Raw genomic sequence first — 16,771 nt, forward strand, 5'->3', positions numbered from 1 at the left:
CCTCCTACATATATTTCAACACAAAAATAGTATCTTTACCAGTCTCATTCTTTCCATTTTTGTTATTGTTGCCCTGTGACATCATTTTTTCTAGAACAGCAAGAAGATGTAAAGCTTTCTCAGCTTGGTAGGTTAATATATACAGGTCTACGAACAAAAAACACACTGCTTGGGAAAATTTTTCTTCAAAAGGTTCTATGAACTGATAAAGTTTTTCACCAATGGATATGGCTTCTGTATACTGTCGGACATGATACAGGATGACTGCTTGATTGTAATACAACATACTGTTTTCAAGATCATCTAGTCCATCCATTTCTTCAACAGCTGAGTGCACCTGATTCTTCAATTGGTTAAGTGTCTGTCTTAAACTATCTGTTGTTGTCTGGTTACTTTTGAAAAACTCAGCTACTGCTGTATTCAAAATTATTTTATAATCGTCTTTGTTTATATCTTGTAGGCAGGCAAGATGTTGCAGACAGACATCATAATTTCCAGCTGTAAAAGCCTAGAAAGCACTGGTGGACAACTTCTCTTGATCAGTGATTTCAGGTCCCTTCTTGGATACTTCTTGTCCCATATTTTTTTACTTCTGACTATTGCCCCGAGTTACTATCAACTTTACTATGTGGCCACACTGTCACTCTTCACTCCGGGGATTCACCTACCGAGATTCAGACGTCCCTCTTGTCAGGTCCCTGTTCGGGCGCCACTTGCCGCCAGCCGCAGCGGGTTCTCAAAGTGCAGCAACAATCGACGAGAGGGTGTAGGGAACTGAACGCACCAAGGTATGGGATCAGAAGGGCACAAGCAACTGATGGTTGCAAAGCAAGTTTAACAACAAAGCGTAGCCGTATATATTTGCTTAGTCACGCCTTATCGGCGTCAGCTGGTTGATTGGCTTCTCGGCTTCTCCCTCAAAGGCACCAATTTCCCCTCCAGGGTTGCTTTTCCTAGCTTTAGGGAACAACCAGGGACTCCCAGTGACTGAGCAGGTCCCTGGAGCAATTTGGCCAAAGGCCATCTCCCTTTTTACGTTCATACCATAAAGTCCAGGATGCATACCAAGGAGAGTACAATCGGGCCCTGAGGCTTATGAGGGTCTTAATGGTGCCTTCCTCAGAGGGCAATGCTCACCACAATATCCTAATCAAAGTTCAGCAGAGAATATAAGCTTAAGTATTTTAAATTTTAAAAAAAATCTTGGTTATACAGGGGTTTTTTTTCTACCAATGAATTTCAAGCTTCCCTCAAAAATAAGTACTACAGATTATTCTTAAGGTTACACCTCACATTTCCAGTAATATGTACTCTCTTTGCTAAGGCAGTAGAGTATTATCTTTTAAAGCAATTATTCCTCCTATGAAAAGAAAAAAAATTTTTTTATACTTTTCTCCTTTGGAAATTAACCTGTAAAGTATTCTATACATGTAAATGTGCACTACACACACACACACACACACACACACACACACACACACACACACACACACACACACGCTACCTTACAATTGCTCTAGATACCCCAAAAGTCAAGCAAGAGGGAAAAAAAATGGTGACTGACTTCAGATTTGCCTTTGGAAGACAATGCCATACATTATAAAGACCCAAACTGCCAACAGAACTAAGACAGTAAAGGGAATTAACTTTGGTTGAGTGTCCACATGCAAATCCCCTCCAAGTTGCTGGGGGGGGCGGAGCTGAGGGACCCCAGCTCAGGAGGACTGCACAGCTGGAGAGAAGACCCCAGGGAGGGGCCACCCTCCTTACGATAGAAAATGTAGGCGCTACATAAAGTCCTAAGATATTTACGAAAATGGTCAGAAGATTTGTTTCTTGTGTGGCATCTACTACCAAGATGTCTGCGTTGAAAAGATAATTAGAGACGAAAGCCATTGCTTACCTCATCTTCTTTGGGAAGAAAGAATATTATGTTATAAGAAAATTTTAAAAAAGAAAGAAAGAAACTTTAAGTGTTGGAACTCTGAAGTTCAACTGCAGTAATTCTAGAAGGATGGAGGGATAAAAGAAAAAAGCCAAATAGAAGCTTTGTCAGCAGTGATAGACTCTGCAGAGGACAAAAGGAAAAGCAATGGCAGGTGTTGTCAACTGTGTAATGAAGATTTCTTAGCAACTGCAGACATCCCAAGCCTTGGCAGTATCTGGCTCATCTGAAATGTTTGTCTATAAATTTCTGAAGGCTGCTGACCTAAGTGTTATTTTAAAAGTTTCTGTACCCATTAGGTCTGGAATGCCACAGAGAAGGTAAGATTTATTGCTAGTTGAATTTAAAGGTCAATATAATTGATCTGAAATCCCCACATTGAATGTATACATGGTAAACATCTCTACATAAAGATATATATATGTAGTTAATGTATATATGTATTGAAGACTTTGGGTGGGTAAAAGGATATTTGGATTTTTAAAACATCATTTTGCCAAAGTCCATTCTATGTCCCAATTTAGTTTAGTAACAACCCCCTGAACCTGAACACTTCTGGGGATTGTAATATGAGTAAGTATCCTTGTTTAAGGAAGGCTCCATCGTGGCACGGTCAGCCCTCCACATCCGCGGTTCCGCATCCCGATTCAACCAACCGCGGATGGAAGATCCTGCACTATTCGCAATTGGCTGAATCCACGAATGTGGAACCCGAGCCTACGGAGTGCCAGCTGCAAGAACTTGAGCACCTGCAGATTCTGGTATCCGCAGAGGGTCCTGGAACCGATACCCGGCGGATACCGAGGGATCACTGTAATAAAAAACGATGGCTGTTGTCATTTATCGGAACTTCCTGTGTGTGGAGGGGGGTTTAAGAGGCAGCTACGCTGATAGATCTCACCAGTGTCCTTGCTCTTTGGGGGACCAAAAAGCAAAAGGAAGAGAGCATTCCTACTTAATGAATTACTAAAAATCAAGTGAGCATTATTCATTGAAAGCTAAGAATGAGGGGATATCACAGGTATGATTGTTTTTTCCCTAAGTGGTGATATTCCAATCATCCCAGCACCTAGCCTGGGATACCTGAGAGATAAAAAGAAAACCCAGAAATCCACCACAACGTGTTTCAATGCCTCTGTCTGCTTTTAGTATCAAAGTAATGCTGACCTCATAGAATGAGTTTGGAAATATCCCCTAACTTTCAATTTTTTGGAAAAATTGTCTATAATTGCTATTATTTATTTCTTCAATGCTTAGCAGAATTTGCCAATAAAGACATCTGGGCCTGGAGTTTTCTTTTCAGCTACATTAGTAAATATAGTGGAATTCAGTTTCTCATTTTTTTTTTTTGAGCAGGTTTTGTCAGGTTGTCTCTTCCAAGGAACTGACCATTCCATCAACATTATTATTTGTCATAAAGCTGTTCATAAGTTTCCCTTATTATTCTTTCAATATTGTGATGTCACCTATCTCATTTCTGATATCTGTGATTTGTGCATTCTTTTTTTTTCCTTATCAGTCTGAATAGATGATTGCCAGTCTCATTTTCATTAAATTCAAAAGACTTTCTATTCCTCCCCACATTCCTTCCCCCCTCCCTGGCCTTTTTCCATGGACTACTTGGTGTGCCTCTTAGTTTCCAAATATTTAGGGATTTTCCTGATATTTTTCTGTTATTGACCTTTAAATGATTGTCACTGTGGGAAAAGGACATACTTTGTATGACTTGGATCCTTTTGAATTTGGGGGATTTGTTTCATGGCCCAGAATGTGGTCTGTTTTGGTTTCGTATCCACGTGGACTTCTGAGCACTCTGCCCGGTGCCCCATGAATTATGAGGTGTCCCGCTCTGGCTGCTGGGAGCAGGGAACATTCCCACCTGATTGCAGCTCCAGCTTCATTTCCTCTTTTCCTTTTGGGTGGGTCTTTCCCCAGCGCTCGGTATTTTCCTTACTTCAAGCAGTGACTCACAGTCAGCTGAAGACTCCAGGGCAAACATCTCCGTGGCTCCTTCTCGGGGCTCCCCCTCTGTGAAGTCTAGCTGCTCAGCCCTGCCCAGACTCACAGCTTCCCTTCTTCTTCTAAGACCATCCTCCTAGCCCTGGTCCCCCCACCTTGGGCAGCTTCCTCACTAACAGAGAGTGGCTCTCCTATCTGCCTCCACACTCAAAGTGTGCCAATGTGTTGTTTGGGAGAAAGAACATCCAGCCTCACAGAGATGTACAATGTATTTGGAAAACACAAGATTATTTTAGTAGTTTTCCCAGATTATTGTAGGTATTTTTCATTGACAGTACACCCAATTTTGACACATGGTAATTTCTCAAAGTTTAATTGCAGCGAGGAATCACTAATCATGTTGATGAAAAGGGACCCTCCTATGCTGTTGGTGGGAGTGTAAATTGGTGCAGCCACTGTGGAAAACAGTATAGAGGTTCCTTAAAAAACTGAAAATAGAGTTGCCATATGATCCAGCAATCCAACTCCTGGGGCATATATCTGGAAAAGATGAAAGCTCTCATTCAAAAAGATACATGCACCCCAATGTTCATAGCAGCACTATTTACAATAGCCAAGACATGGAAGCAACCTAAGTGTCCATCAACAGATGAATGGATAAAGATGTTGCACATATATACAATGGAATATTACTCAGCCATAAAAGGAAATGAAACTGAGTTATTTGTAATGAGGTGGATAGACCTGGAGTCTGTCATACAGAGTGAAGTAAGTCAGAAGGAGAAAAACAAATACCGTATGCTAACACATATATATGGACTCTAAGGAAAAAAAAAATGTCATGAAGAGATTAGTGGTAGGACGGGAATAAAACACAGACCTACTAGAGCATGGACTTGAGGATATGGGGAGGGGGAAGGGTAAGCTGTGATGAAGTGAGAGAGTGGCAGGGACATATATACACTATCAAATGTAAATTAGATAGCTAGTGGGAAGCTGCTGCATAGCACAGGGAGATCACCTCTGTGCTTTGTGACAACCTAGAGGGGTGGGATAGGGAGGGTGGGAGGGAGGGAGACGCAAGAGGGAAGAGATATGGGAACATATGTATATGTATAACTGATTCACTTTGTTGTAAAGGAAAAACTAACACTATTGTAAAACCATTATACTCCAATAAAGATGTTAAAAAAATAAAAAATAAAAGTTAAGGATAAAAAAAAAAGATGTGGTACATATATACAAGGGATTATTACTCAGCCATAAAAAAGAATGAAATAATGCCATGTGCAGCAACATGGATGGACCTAAAGGTTATCATACTAAGTGAAGTAAGTCAGACAAGGAAAGGTAAATATCATATAATATCACTTATATGTGGAATCTAAACAATGATACAAATGAACTTATTTACAAAACAGAAATAGACTCACAGACGTAGAAAACAAACTAATGGTTACCAAAGGGGAAGGGGGGGTTTAAATTAGGAGTTTGGGATTAACATATACACACTAATATATATAAAATAGATAACCAACAAGGACCTACTATATAGCACAGGGAACTATACTCAATATCTTGTAATAATCTATAAGGGAAACAAATCTGAAAAAGAATATATATGTATTATATGTATAATATATTATATATATAACTAAATCACTTTGCTGTACCCCTGAAACTAATACAACATTGTAAATCAACTATACTTGAATTTTAAAAAAATCATTGGTCTGTGCTTCACTTGGAATGGATCATTATCTATATAGGATTTTGCTACATCATGCATTCATCATTTGGCAAACACTGACACAGAGCTATGCTGACATTATAAACGTTGATACATTTCATTACACAATATAAAAAATTGACAGCTGTTATTTTCATTGCAAATCTCATCAAGTCTTTAAAACTGGGAAGAGGTCAGGCTCACAGTAGCTAATTCCAAGTTTTTAAGAATTCCAATTTTTACTCGAAACTTTGAAGTTTATCATTGGCAACAAATACTGTCCATTGTTTTATTTAAAGTGACAGACTCTGTTCTTTTCTGAGGACATCTTTGGCCAAAACCCAGGTCTGGGAAACTGAAGTTTGTCAGGGATCTTTCAGGAATAATCATGTTGATCAGAGCTGATCCACCTGTGAGCACGTGGCCATGAAGAGGACGGTGGTGACTTCTGGTTTTGCCATGATTCCTGCCCAGGGGCTAACATTTCTTCTGATCTTTTAAATACCAAAGTCAACATGGTTAAAAAGGCAAATAGCATGTTAGTTTTATTATGAAAATCATTTTGTTTTTTTGTTTGTTTGTTCTTTATTTTTTGGTTGCTTTGGGTCTTTGTTGCTGCGCGCGGGCTTTCTCTAGTTGCCGCGAGCAGGGGCTACTCTTCATTGCGGTGCGCGGGCTTCTCATTGCGGTGGCTTCTCTTGCTGCGGAGCTCGGGCTCTAGGCGCACGGGCTTCAGTAATTGTGGCGCACGGGCTTAGTTGCTCCATGGCGTGTGGGATCTTCACGGACCAGGGCTTGAACCTGTGTCCCCTGCATTGGCAGGCGGATTCTTAACCACTGTGCTACCAGGGAAGCCCAAGGAAATCGTTTTGACCTCATGAATTTTTTAAAAAATTCATAGAAACTCCAAGAGCGCACCCTTGGAAATCCCACTTTGAGAGTCACTGGTTTAGGGAAACTACATATGGTCACGCTTTGTCCCGATTCATGGAATCAGGTCCCTCTGGAGTGGAGCTGACCCTCAGCTCTTTCCCCGACTCCATCCAAAATGTCTTCTCAATCTTGTGCCTGCTGTTTGGAAGAGTTAAGGGTATGCTGAGATGAAAGAGAGAAACTCCATGTTTCTTTGCAGCCAAGGCTTAGCTCCAACACCTTTTTCTTGTTAGCTTGATGTCATTCTGCCTTCCACTGGGTCAGTTATAAGAGCTAAAAGCATTACTATTCTCAGAGTTAGGGACTTGTGCCAAAAGCCGGCCAAGCTGCCTCAGGCCGAGTTTTCTTTCTTTTCACCGAGGCGAGAGAAACCCAAAAAAGTCTAAACAGAAGACATCCAGACCAGGAGGCTTGATGTCGCTGCTGAATTTTAATGTTCAGACACATCATCTCACGAGAAGTTTCACTTCCAGCTGCTGACGACTGCCAGGCCTCGAGTTCTTTCATATTATGTCACTCATCTGTCTGGTTGGGGGGGAAAGAAAGGGGTACCTTTTCACTGGTAAAATATGTATTTACTTTGAAATTATTCTGTTATAGTTATTGAATCATACGTTCAATTAAGAAAACATACTTGCATGAATATCCTCTTTCTTTAATTATCTCAAAATACACATAAAAGAGAAATCATTTGAAGGTGAACATTTTCATTGCTGTTTTCTGTACCAGGGTCCCTTGTTTATGACCTGCCGGGCACCCTGGCCCACCCATCCCAGGACTAACTGTATGAGACCCCTGAGCCCTGCTGTCTGTCGCTTTCCAGACGGTCTGTATTCGGAGAAAAGGAAACTTGGGCCAGCTAGCAGACTGGCTCAGTACACACGCATTTCTTACTGAAAGTATTTTCAGGGCTTTTTAATTGTCCCTGAGAGTTTTAAAAAATGATTATTATTTTAGGTTAAGGTACTGATATGCCATGAAATGTCGTGTTCCACGTTACTTGAGAGAGAGAATGTATTACTATTCTTCACATCCGAGATGAGCTCTACCGAATTTTTTAGCTAGTCACCTGGGAAAATCATGAAATGCGGAAGACAAGTGAAAGTTAAGGAATATGAAGGGGTGGAGGGTGCAGGCGGCGTGGGACACCCGTGTTCTTGCTCTTGGAAGCATCAGATAACTTCTGGTGTATCATTAACAGCAACACCTTATGTGAGTCACTGACAGATTTTTATTAACTTCCGATTTGAATCAACATGTAAACAATTATGGAGAAATCACTACATATGATACACCTCTACTTTTAAAAAACCAACTGTCCGTGCCCATTGTACAGGGATATGAAATAATTTTATTTAGGGAAAAAGTTCTGCTTTCCTTTATATACACGTTTGTTAAAAGCTAGAAGTTTGTAGAAAACAAGTGATGGTAAAAAGTATCTGAATTGTGGCTTAAATAGCAAACACTCGCTTCCTAGAAAAGGTCAGAGGTCACAAGCCTAATATAGGAAAATCTCCTAATTGGAAAAAAAAAAAAAAATCACCATGTTTACCACTCCTAACAGCTCCAGTCTTTCTTGGTTCTCTCTGGCTTGAGGAAAATCAAGGCAAAGAGCTAATGGGAGCGAGGAGAGAGGCAATGCAGTGACTTTTAGACTCTTATTAACAGTGTATATTTTTAGATCCTCTTAGAACTCTTTATTAGTGTACTAAGAAGCTGTCTAAAGTCTGAAAACAGACTTTCACACACAGCGATGGGAAAAGCAAGGAAAAGAAATAAAAGTAAGAGGTGGCGTAGAAGATACAGTTGCAGATAGAGGAAATGTCATTTTTATTCTTGTTTAAATTACGTCACCTTACTCTTAATATTTGCAGAGATATTTCTGAAATTCCTAGTCCTGCTAGAAGCCTGGTTGTCTGGCCAGGAAGGCGTCACAGTTACCTGCCCTCCAAACTGTGCTAGGTGCCCACCATCACTCACCTCTGCCAAGGAAGAAATGAATAGCTTCGTCCAGGCCAGCAAACATCACTGCAGTACAAGAAAACCAGCTTTCATCCTCTTTAGCAGTGGGAAAGGACTACATCGTGCTTGCGGAAACCCACTACACTGGCCGTCTTTTTTCTCCTCCTGATACAAATGTTCAGGATGAAAGTGTTTCTGTTGCACAGTGCATGAAATGGGGGTGTTCATGTCATTCTAGAGAATGTTTATCATGTTTTGAGGCTGCTCAGTAGTTTTTGAACCGTCTAATATTTGAAGAATTTCGTACCCTGAAAGCCCCAGATCCCCAGGACAGAGCCAGAAACGCACTTCCCGCCTCCCTTGCAGATCTGGGCCTCACACGGCGCAGGCTCCCCCGTCTCTGGGGTTGGCCTGCCTGCAGAGGTGAGTCCTGCATGTGGAAAAGTGATCAGAACCCGGGCCTCTGCGTCTGGGAGACCTGCAGTCAAAGGTTAGATGAGGCCACCGACAGTAAGAGCAACACTGATTCATCTGGTGCTCGCCTGGTCCGTAGCAGGCAGTGCATATTACTATCAAGGGCAGTTTTTACAACTTTCCTTGTTATTATTATATACATTTTATAGATTAGGAAATAGAATCAAAAGGAGATAAAATAATTTTCAGAATTACATAGCCAGTAAGTGGAGCTAGGACTCAAAATCACCATCCTCTTCCATTTGCAAAGCCCATGTCCTCCATATTCTCATCTCCAGCAGTTTGCCGCCCTTACAAGTCCAAACCCTTTTCCTTCCTCTCTTTTTTTTTCTTTTTCTTTTGTTTTTTTAGTGCATTATGTGCCTTGGCAACATCTTTCATATAATTACCATCCCGGCAAGTAGTTCTTTCCTCCTCAATCATAGTAAATCCTAACCTATTTTTATAGTTGAAAGGAACAAGTAGAAAAGACCATGAATACAATGCTTACTTTGCACAATGTTTTGATTATCCTAAAATTATTTGCAAATCTCTAATGTTTGGTAGTCAACTAATTTCTATGTGCTATATTTTCTGTCTCCTTTTTTTTTTTAACCTTTTGAGCCCTTTTTCTTATCATGTCACATCTACACAATTTATGACTCTGTTGAAATGATATATAAGCTCTCAGGCTGACCCACTTCTTTGGATCTTCACTTCTTTTCTAGGAAGTCACCTTTGTCATGTAAAAATTAACATCAAATAAAATTTGTATGCTTCTCTCCTGTTACTCTGTCTTTTGTCAGTCTAATTTGAACCTGAGAGGGTAGAGGGAAAAGTTTTTTCCTCCCCTCCACTCGCTAATTGGATTCAGCTAAATTTATATGTCTAGATAATTCTTCATTGTAAGACTAGGGAGGGTAAAACACGGAAGCTTAAGAGCCGAGTATACAACAATGATGAGCAATGTGGTGCCTTTATTCCACACCCAGAAAAACAATCCCACAAGAGACACCCAGCCAACATGGGCTACCAGACAGGGTGTGAGCTGTGACAGTGTTGGTGATAATAGAAATTCACCTCCATGCCTGGAAAAGTGGCTCCAACTGACGTCACTAGCATATGTGTGGACCATCAACCATTCAGGAGAAAGCACTCTAAGAAATTACTCTAAGAAGAGGGATTTCCTGGTTTAAGAACAATATTCATGATGTTGGCCAATGAACCAAAGGGGAGTAACCTCGAACCCATTTGTTTGTAGCCTTGAACTAAGGAAAACTCTTTCTGAGCAAAAAGTCGTCAATACTCAAGAAGTGGAACTTTCAGAAGCCAGTTTAAGGATTTGATCAGTGTCCCATCCAGGTGAGGAGCGAGCAGCTGAAGTTCTCTCTTTTTTTTCCCATTTATTTATTTATTTTATTTATTTATCCCTGAGTTGGGTCTTTGTTGCTGCGCGCAGGCTTTCTCTAGTTGTGATGAGCGGGGGCTACTCTTCATTGCAGTGTGCAGGCTTCTCATTGCGGTGGCCTATCTTGTTGCAGAGCATGGGCTCTAGGCACCAGGGCTTCAGTAGTTGTAGCACGCAGGCTCAGTAGTTGTGGCTCATGGGCTCAGTAGTTGTGGCTCACGGGCTCTAGAGCGCAGGCTCAGTAGTTGTGATGCACAGGCTTAGCTGCTCTGCAGCATGTGGGATCTTCCCGGACCAGGGCTCGAACCCATGTCCCCTGCATTGGCAGGCAGATTCTTAACCACTGTGCCACCAGGGAAACCCTGAAATTCTCTTATTTAACATAGTTAAATATGGATGCCAAGTCACGTTATCATTTGACCAATGCCTGTCTCTTTTTTTAATCAAAGCTAAAGAACTGATATAAATGATTATTGCAAACTTTTTGATACCAAAGTCACTGAACTGTGCTTGAGTAAAGAGTGTTGAAAATATTTTTTTTTATTCGTGATACATGATTGAATTAAAAGTCATTTCTGCAATTAGAAAATACTTGTTTTTATGGGAGGGACACACTGGACATTAGGCCAACCATAAAATTCCAAATATTTATTGAGGATACAGAAAAATCAGTTTTCTTAACAAACCAATCACATCTTCTTCCTTCCTCTTCCCAGCCTCCCTCAAGAAAAAGACATAGAAACACACACCCAAGTATTTTTCCCCATTATTATATGATAATTCTACCAAAGTGGGAAATATATAGCAGAAGATAGCTCTGTAGCAAGAAAGTAATATCTACATACTTAAATGCTAATTAATGCTTTTCCTAAATGTTTGTAATAAACAGAACCTGAAGATCCTAGACCCCTACTTTATTTCCAGATAAGCTGCGGGAAAAAATAGTAGTTTCAAATAATATCCCTGCCATTAATCTAAAAAATTAATAGCAGGACTTCCCTGGTGGCGCAGTGGTTAGGAATCCGCCTGCCAGTGCGGGTGACACGGGTTCGAGTCCTGGTCCAGGAAGATCCCACATGCAGCAGAACTAAGCCCCTGCACCACAACTACTGAGCCTGCGCTCTAGAGCCTGTGTGCCACAACTACTGAGCCTACATGCCACAACTACTGAAGCCCTCGTGCCTAGAGCCTGCGCACCACAGCAAAGAGTAGCCCCCACTTGTTGCAACTAGAGAAAGCCCACACGCAGCAGTGAAGACCCAACGCAGCCAAAAATAAATAAATAAATTTATAAATAAAATAAAATAAAAAATTAATAGCAGAAAAGAATTGTAAAAGAGTATTTCTAATTGTCCTTCTGAAGGATAAATTTTATTTGTTTGGTCCTCAACATTCCCATTGTCATTTGCCTAAATATGTTTATTAGACCTATCTCCTGCTTATGGAATTGAAAATAAAATGTTCTGTTGGAGAGATGGAGAATAGATCTGAATATGTCCAAATAAAGTTCTTCCAGCCGATTGAAAATGAAAACATTTTTCCTATTTCTGGTAAAAATTCAAATTAGAAAAGCTTAATATTTATCTTCATTAGTGGGTCACACACCTCTACCGCTGTTACTACGGCAACTGAGATCTCAGGTCTCCGATATTCAGCATCACTTCTTTCTTCCCAGGTGGGTTCTGCTTCTGTAAGTAGGTTCTGCCCCAATCCCATCCCTGAAGTTGGTTCAGGCAAGCTCAGCAGCCTGTGTCCCACAACTAATAAATCTTGCAAAGTTCATGGAAATACCATCTACAAAGTGTCTCATCTCTAAAGCTGGCTGCAGACAGTATTTTTGTATTTGCAATTAATTATCTCCAGCTGTTGGAGAGCAAAAAACTCCAACCTAACGCATCAAACGAATATTCTTCATGCCCTGGGGGTGCAAAGTTCACTGCGGTCTTGTGAACGTCACAGAATCGGCACAGAATCGTTAGGGGCAGGAAATGATGTTCAGTTCAACACTCCCAGTTTCATAGGGAAAGTGAGTCTCAGAGACTGTGAGTTCTGTGTCCAAGGTCAAACTCCTGACTAGTGGTTGGTCCAGAACATGCTCTGAGTCTAGGGGTTTTGTATGGTTTGTTTTTCTTAAATGTTCCACTTTCTTAACGAGGAATCCTAGATACCTATAACCTACCCTCAGGTGTACACAGCACGTGTGTGTGTGTGTGTGTGTGTGTGTGTGTGTGTGTGTGTGTGTGTGAAGAGAGGAAAAGTAAAGAAGCAGCAACGTAAATTAGGGAAAACTTCAAGTGTATTTTAGCCAACAGGTACGTGTCGAAGCAAACCTCTTCCTGGGGCTGCTAAATAAGAAAACAAAGAGGCCCTTTGAGTTTTGCCTCTTCTTCCCCCCTCTCACCCAGACTCTCACAGAAATGATGTAATGCAGTGCCTTGGATGGAGAGTGGGCGTTTGGAGGGGGAGATAAGAGAGAAGGAGATTGGAATCCATAAAGTGCAGCCCCTCAATTACTGAGTGTTGGCTGCAGAAGTACACTGGGAGAGTGTTGAAACACTGCCCAACTTTTAGTTAATAGAGTCAGAATGAATAATGTAAGCTTCTTGCTCAGTATCATAATCATAAGTACCAGGGAACAACTGACTTTGTCTCAAAAACCCCTTTTAGGCGCTGAGACTCACCCTCTCATCAAGAACACGATCACTTGGAGACGCGTCAGAAGCCATCCATCACGGCCACTCACTTCGCGCACGATGAGAGGCCTGCGTCTTCCCTTTACGGCATCGTCTCTTTGGTCCAGCAGGTTGGCACAGCATTGCTGAGACGTGAGATGACTCACAGGGATCAAAGGCGAGGCCACGTTTCCCGGCTCAGGGCCGACTCACAGAGAAAAGACGCTGACTTGTGTCAGTGGCTGCCTTGTTTTCCCAAGCACTCGTCTGTAAAATGTTAACAGTGATCAGAGAGATGCAAATCCTTCATGTCCTTGTGTGCTGAGGACAGAGACAGATCCGTGAGGTCGCAGTCACCCACATGTCCACAGTGACTGCGGGGCCACCGGTCGGGACCTGCCATCCAGGTCCGTGGCTCTTGGAAGAGCCCACTCCCACCCGCCTGCTCCTGTTGCTGATGGAGGTAACTGGAAGCCCCAGGGCTGGCTTGGATATCGCCCACGCGCGCGCGCGCACGCGCACGCACACACGCACGCACGCACGCACACACGCACGCACACGCCTCACACTGCCGACTGGGGACGCACACTTGCTGCCTCGGCCGTGTCTTCCTTGCCTCTGCGACCTCACACGTGCTGCGCCCCTTGCTCTCTCCTCATCCAGCCCCTGACAACACCTGGTCATCCTTCGGAATCCACGTCAGCTGCCACCATCTCCGTTCAGCCTTCTCTGTTCCTCCAAAGCTTGATTTGATTCCTCTCTTTAGGCCATCCGTAGACTCCCGCTATTCGTGTGTCTGCAAGCACCTAACTTTTCTATTAGAATCAGATGTTTCTGGGTCTGTCTTCACTACATTGTCTTTATCTCAAGAATCTCGCACATAAGTTGGTGCCCCATAAATTAAATAATGATTGAGGAGTGAGTGTGTGAATGGGTTTTGCACAAAGACAATCCCTTGGGGGAGGCATTCTATACATCGGGGATGGGCTGCCTTGAATCAGAAAGCTCCCACAAGTGATCCTTTGAAGAATTTGTCCATCATCCAGTGAAAACAGCGAGCTTCAAGGAACTCAACACCTCCACGGTTATCACCACCATGGGTCCCTCCAAGCACACACCCATTTCCTGGGAAACTTTGTGGTTATCAGCCAAGCCTTTGCTTTTGGACACACATCCACATACCACAAAACAACTGTTGCTATAAACTATGTACACACAGTTAGACTTACTAATAAATAGCAGGATGAACTGGCTTTACTCTGCTCACACGCTCTGGTAGTCACTGCTTTTGAGCTGAAATCTGTGGTGTTCTATCTCTTTTTACATGGTTGACACTCTTCTTCATTCTCACATCCCTTACTCTGCTTCCTTGCCAAGAATTTACTGTTTGTTTGGGGACTTCTCATTGGAGACCTTCACTGAGAGTTTTAAAATCTTCCTTTCTTGGAAAATATGCTCATTTTGCAAATTCCTACTTATCAGGTCCAAGAAACTCTGCAGTCGAGAATCATACAGTTTCAGCATTTCTTGGGCTCTTTTTGGCTAAGATATCAGAGTATTCACCTCTCTCGTACATTTAACTCTATTCCCCTCATCGTTCTCCGTACAGGACACCCTCACCTGCTCCTAGCAATTTCAAATTAGGAATTTTCTCTCATGTAACAACATTTAGGAATCCTCTATTATTTTTGGAGTCATCTGTTCATACAAAAGGCAGGCTGAGCAGGAAAAGTACAAACTGCAGGAACCCCAACCCTGGTGGTTGGTTCCTCTATCTCCCCGTTGGGGGTGCACACCCACCCCTGGCCACCCTGGACTTCCCAGGTCTAAAATTGCCTTTAAGACCAAGATCGCATTCTTTGCTTTGCTAAAGGATACACAGCAGCTGGGACTCCGCTCTTCCAGTAACACAAACTCACCTCAAACTCTATAAAGCAAAGCAGCAAACTTACGGTGAAGATATTGGGTGTCAGACACCAGGGGCAGCATCGGGGTTGAGCCTCAGGCTTGATGGGGACCAGACAGACGCCAAGCTTCTCTCTCCTCTCCCTTCTCCTTGCATTCTGGGTATCTGAGCCCTTAGTTCTCTCCACATCGGCCCCTCTGCTGCTCGGTCGGCATGGCTATTACCTGTTCCTTCCCTTCATATAATACGGTGAGGGCACCCAGAAGAGACTGATTCTCTTTTTTTGCTCCTTCCAAAATTCTTGAAGGAGAGATTTGTAGTAACCTGAATTGCTCTCATTCCCAGCCCTGGACAAATACATGCTGACCTGCAAGGGGGGGTTACCTGACTGATATGGTAGTTCCCAGAATCGCCATGTGAACAGGGGTTGAAGACAGCACCTTTCAGGGAGGGATGCTGGGCAAACATTCCTGCTGGTCTCCATCATTGTCGCTGTTGATAAATCCTGGACAAAATAGCGTGTACCTCTGTGTCTCAGCTATAACTAGGGTGTACTGTCAGTGATATTTTATCTTCCTCCCTAGACCCAGCTTTACACCAACCCTCTTATTCCCCTAACACACACACACACACACACACACACACACACACACACACACACACACACACAGTGGACAAAGAATCTAGTCCCATACGCAGGCTAGAGAGCTTGTCTCAGGAAATTACTGACCTAGACCATGAGAGAATGAAAAAGTGTTACCAAATGAAATTTTTTTTTCTTAAACTTCTAAGCAAATGAAGTTCATTGGGAAATGCTAACCCTTGACCTCTAGACCAGTTGAATATTTTGTGTAAAACTTCATTAAATTCTTATCTTACCCAAAAAGCTGACTTCATGATTTCTTTTACAAAATATGCCTAACAGCCAATAGAGATAACAGTGTTTGTGATTTCTGGAATAGCTGCTTCTTCTCACTCATGTGTCTCAGTTGCCAGAACCATTTCTATCAAATCTTCCCTGGGTACAGTTTATCCATAAAAGTCAGAGGGAGATGGGGTAGCATTTCTGTCACCACGGCAGAACCAGGGGTGAATAAATAACTCTGTGAGGAGTGGGCTTAATTTAGCGAGAAATTCCCTTGTTCTCAAATAGATCATTGTGAATATAGGAATCGATTTTTCTTTTACTTGGGGCCCTCTAATGTGACAGCGGCTCCCACAGTACAGCAGGGAGGACACGCAGGGTGGAGGGAGCTGTGTGGGGAGCAGGGGCTTGTGGACGTAACGGGACATTTACAGTTACCTTTCCTGCTGCCCCAGGTCTAAGCCCGCAGAGGCTGAGATCCTTACATTAGATTCCAAGTCTGATCACGATATAGATGCCCCTTGACCACCTACACGTCTCCTGCTTAGAGATGCTTCAATGAGTCCTCGCAGCCCTGGCCCATCACCCACCTCCAGACAGCGTAAGAGGCGGTAAATCACTCGCACTGAGCCTGAAGGGAGCAGCATTCATGACACCTTTGAAGGTCAGTGTCACTGGGCCCTGTGTTTCCATTACTGTTGGGTTGGCAAAAAAGTTCACTGGGGTTTTTCCACATCTTTCAGAAAAACCCAAACAAACTTTTTGGCCAACCTGATACTACATCCAAAGATGTTTCCCTCTAGAAAGCTTCTCTCTCCCCAGTAAGTAAACATCCTGAGGGCTGCCTCACTGATTTTTCAGAGATGTCTGAGTGGGCCTGGGAAATTGTCCTCCTCGTCCCTCCCAGGCTCAGAACACACTGAGACATAAGTCCAAGAG

The 16,771-nt window shown here is 42.6% G+C and overlaps 1 long non-coding RNA gene across 1 annotated transcript in view; it reads right to left on the reverse strand.

Moving 5' to 3' along the window:
* Positions 1-6,230: 6,230 nt before the first annotated feature.
* LOC131742052 (uncharacterized) overlaps positions 6,231-16,771 on the reverse strand; it is a 212,774-nt gene continuing 202,233 nt past the window's right edge. The window contains exons 7-9 of the long non-coding RNA XR_010837089.1: positions 13,071-13,328; positions 8,547-8,594; positions 6,231-7,091 (exon numbers count right to left, since the gene is read on the reverse strand). This is a non-coding gene — a long non-coding RNA (uncharacterized lncRNA). The remainder of the gene's footprint in view (positions 7,092-8,546; positions 8,595-13,070; positions 13,329-16,771) is intronic.

The sequence above is a fragment of the Kogia breviceps genome, chromosome 15 (genome assembly GCF_026419965.1).
Source record: "Kogia breviceps isolate mKogBre1 chromosome 15, mKogBre1 haplotype 1, whole genome shotgun sequence".
In the NCBI taxonomy this organism is placed as follows: domain Eukaryota; kingdom Metazoa; phylum Chordata; class Mammalia; order Artiodactyla; family Physeteridae; genus Kogia; species Kogia breviceps.